The following is a 4,571-nucleotide window of genomic DNA, read 5'->3' as shown; positions in this document are numbered from 1 at the left end:
GAAAGTTAATTTCTTTCAGAACAGAAGGGCTCTTCAAAATGAAGAGTCAAGTGTGGACTTTTTAATAAATGATGCTAGAACAATAGGATAGATACATTAAAACAAACAAACAAACAAACAAAAAACAAGAAACCTGAAACTTGATCTTTATCTTAAACCATGAAACCTGAAACTTGATCTTTATTTTAAACCATGTTGAACAGCAAAAAGAAAAAAAAAAAAAATCTAACATAGAAAAGTCATGAACAGCTTTGTGCAGTGGCAGTATCGTAGCCAATGAGGTTTATTCGAGGCGTGATTATTGCTAATTGAAAAGTCATGAACAAAAGCGCTTTTAGAATATAATTTAAGATCCAGTCCTCTTCCTCATTTCTTTATCCATTTTCCTTACTTTTTCATTTCTTCCTTTCAACCCCTTGTCTTTCCCTTCCTGAACAAATCTGACCAAAGCCATTAGGTGGGGCAGAAGATGGTGTCTGTAGGATTGTGTGTGTGTGTGTGTGTGTGTGTGTGTGTAGGTGCAGAAGGGATGTGGGTCACCTGAAGAAGGGTACTGAAACAACCCATGTGAGAATGCCTATGTGGGGGGTTTGTGGATGAGTGCAGAGTGCTGTGTCAAATGCTGAGTATTAAATACACAGGCATGATGAGGCAGCCCTTTGTAGTTTAGTAAGAAGGGCTACTGTAAAGGAAAGACACCTGGCATTGACTCAAAGCCTGCACAGGATTAGACTGTCCGAGCTGGGGTGGAGGCAGTATGGCCAGGTACAGGGTACTGGATCTCTGGGAGGGTGAAAAGGACACCACAGTAGGAAGGCAGTTTATTGGAGCCTAAATTGAATAAAGAAGATAACTCCCGTGAACCAGTGGTCTGTCATGGGGTGCTGGAATTCAAAAAGGTAATCCAACATGGAATGCAAGAATCCAATACAGTTGAGGAGAGTGCCTTCAGCCATCAGCACCCTCAGGATCTGGGACCATGAATTCTGCCATACCACTCTACTACACTGGAAGCTACAAATGCCTGGGCAAGTTTCTTTCACTTCATGCTTTGGACCCCTGGAGGTTTAATGCTGTCCTTCATCAAATGCATGTGTGATGTGAGTGCAGACTCTACTACACACGGATTGGGTATCATAGCACATGCTATGGGGGTAGTAAATTAGTTTTTTGAACTGTTGAAAAAAGTGACCATTTCATTTCCTCCGAGCTGAAATCATCCCCCTCCACCCCCGTCAACATTACACTGTTTCTCTGAAAGGGCTTCCCCAAATAGTCATGCAGAGATTTGATTTAATTTGTTCAGTCCCAGGAAAATTGTACCTTTGGGAAACCTATTTGGCAAGAACAATTTAGATTAATATCCTACATTGGAATTAGCTTCTGAAAGTAAAAGTGGTAACCTGAACTACATTCCAATAATTTCAGAGTTTCATACTGAAATACAGACTGTTCTCTAAATTAAAACAATATGAAAATTATTCAATAGTTTTTATTTTGCTTTCTCAATTAGTATTAATACAGTTGACTCTTGAACAATGCGGCGGCTAGAGAAGCTGACTCTTTGCATCGCCAAAAATTCATGAACAATTCTGACTCCCCTGAAACTTAATACTAATAGCCTACTGTTGACTGCCCTACCACTGACATAAACAGTTGATTAACACATATTTGGTAATTTATAAGTATTACACACTGCATTCTTAAAGTAAGCTAGAGAAAAAATATTTGTTAAGAAAGTCATAAGGAAGAGAAAATACATTTACAGCACTGTATTGTATTTATTAAAAACAATTTACATATACGTAGACCCACACAGTTTAAATCTATGTTGTTCAAGGGTTAACTGTATTTAATTTTTTTTTTCTTTAAGTAAACTCTACTCCACACATGGGGCTCGAACTCAAGACCCTGAGATCCAGAGTCACATGTTCTCCCAACTGAGTCAGACTTAAAGGTCTACTGTATTAATTAAAAGCTGTAACTGGAATTTAGTGAACTGAAGTGCTATAGTAGGTTGCTATATACGATGTTGCAATGACAGATTTCTATAAAGTACTGAAAGTGATGATAATAAATATATATATTAAGAATTATGCTTGAGTGCCTGGATGGCTCAGTGGGTTAAGCCTCTGCCTTCAGTTCAGGTCATGATCTCAGAGTCTTGGGATTGAGCCCCACATCAGGCTATCTGCTCAGCAGGGGGCCTTCTCCCCCCCTCTTTGCCTGCCTTTTTGCCTACTTGTGATCTCTCTCTCTCTGTCAAATAAATAAACAAAATCTTTTAAAAAAATCATCCACACATCCCATGCTTGGAAATACGTGTGTGTGTGTGTGTGTGTGTGTGTATATATATATATATATAGCCAGTAAAGGACTCAAGAATGAGTTTTATAATGTATATCACTAATAAACACAACCAAATTCTGACTGGTAGCACTGTTCATATGAAAAAGATGAAATATTCTTATAACAAAATTATGAAAATTTTGAAATAATTAAATATTTCTATTTTTCAAATAGTTCTTTTATACAGTAAAACTCTTCACTATTCTCTTTCAGTATTCTTATACAGTAAAATGTTTAACTATATTTCTGGAAAGCACACACAGACAGAGTGAGATAAAATATTACACATCTATCAAAATCAATATAACGAAGGCCTGACAATATCAAGTTTTGGTGGCTATCTAAAATAAGAGGAATTTTCATATCCTGCTAGTGGAAATATAACTGCTGTTATCTTTTTGAAATTAGTTAGGCATCATATATTAACACTGAAAATCTATATACCCTATGAGCCCAAAATTCCACTCTCAGAGGTAGTCACACAAGATGTGGGTATGTATGTGAACTAAGAGAAGCGTGCAAGGTTATGTACATAATGAATGCAGTCATAGAAAGAATCAGTCTATGATTTCTAGCAATCAACGATTCAATGAATGAATTTCAGATTTGGAGAATGCAAAATAATGACAGAAAAAGTGAACATATGGTAGAATCTAAAACAAGCCTATAATGAAAAATTTAGGATCTCAGAATAAAAAGAACCACTTTATTTTTAAAGATTTTATTTTATTTATTTGACTGACAGAGATCACAAGTAGGCAGAGAGGCAGGCAGAGAGAGAGCATGGGGGAAGTAGGCTCCCCCTGAGCAGTGGGCCCCATGCAGGGCTCGATTCCAGGACCCTGGAATCACGACGACCTGAGCCGAAGGCAGAGGTTTTAACCCACTGAACCACCCAGGCGCCCCAAGAAGCACTTTTTACGTATTTGAAGGATTGTTAAATAGAGACTTTTAGAAGATGGAATATAAAGTAAATCCAATAAACCACAAAACCCCTGTGCCTGACTTCTACTCTTATTGTGAGATTTGTAAAATGCCCCTGCCTGACACTGGACCTCCATTTGGGTCTTGCCAATCCAATAACCATGTTCTTGTAGTTCTGAACCCCAATGAGCTCATCGTGATATATTCCTGACACGATCTGAGAAGTACTCCTCATAATTCTGACAGTTCTCCCTTCTGCAAAATCACATATGGGATTCCTCGGTAGGAATTCATTAAGGAGACGCTTTCTCCATTTGGAAATCAGTCTGACGAAGAAGTTTTAGGAGTAAGTGAACTTTAGAGAGGAGGCAAAACGTTGTAGTAATCACAATATTGTATGTTAACTCTTCATCACAGTCAGGCAAGGAACAAGCTGCGTCCCCCCACCGCCCATCCTCTCTGGTTCCAGCATGAAGGTATTCCTCTCATCAAGCAAACTTCCCAAACATCCGGCTGTCTCATGTCACTTTGGCCAAGAATTATTTATCCTCTTCAGAACGACTTGGAGAGATTCTCTCACCTGAAGGAAGAGTCTAAGAGCCTTACAATTCGAGTGACCCATGGGAAATCATATTCTCTCATTTTTACAGACCAGGTCCAACCAGTTGTCTATAAATCTCAGGCAGCTTTTGTGACCACAACACTCTGCAGGACCCTCTACACCCACATTTGGGTATATTGTATTGGCTTCCCATAAAACTGTTCTCACTGATTTGAAAGTTTATTGGCTTATATTGAAGGCTACTCTAAAAAACAGTCCTATAAAATTCACTATAGAGATGATGAGAATATTGCTTCTTCAGTCACACAGTTTCTTTTCCCCTTAACCCCTCACTTCAGTTAGGGTATCTTGAGATTAATTTCCCTCCAGTGTAAGTTCACAGAACAGCTTTAGTTCTTGTAAGCAAGTAGTTGTTGTTTGTTTGCTTTTTTTTTTTTTTAAATCTTATGGACACAGTTATTCAGATTACTGAAAGATTTCTCGTTCTTTGCTAACAAGGAATCATAGAGCCCAACTAACAGTTCACATACATTCATGGCTAGGCTATAATGGCAAGCACAGGCTTTTTTTTTTTTTTTTTTTAAACTATCTTTTAATCCACACGTTCTTGTTTTCTGTCTTTCTGCTTAAAATTAAAGATATGCCACACTGTTGACAAATTTCTGTAAGCCACTATCCTAAGAAAAGGAAAGCATAATTCAATAAATGACATTCTTTGTTCTTACATGTAGTTTTT

General features: G+C 37.8%; 1 pseudogene; it reads left to right on the top strand.

The window, feature by feature from the left end:
• The first annotated feature begins 247 nt into the window (after window positions 1-247).
• On the top strand, window positions 248-367 carry LOC131814258 (U4 spliceosomal RNA; annotated as a pseudogene).
• Window positions 368-4,571: the final 4,204 nt, after the last annotated feature.

This window comes from Mustela lutreola, chromosome 13 (genome assembly GCF_030435805.1).
Source record: "Mustela lutreola isolate mMusLut2 chromosome 13, mMusLut2.pri, whole genome shotgun sequence".
In the NCBI taxonomy this organism is placed as follows: domain Eukaryota; kingdom Metazoa; phylum Chordata; class Mammalia; order Carnivora; family Mustelidae; genus Mustela; species Mustela lutreola.
The sequence above is the reverse complement of the archived record's forward strand: the minus strand, read 5'-3'. Positions and strand labels throughout refer to the sequence as shown.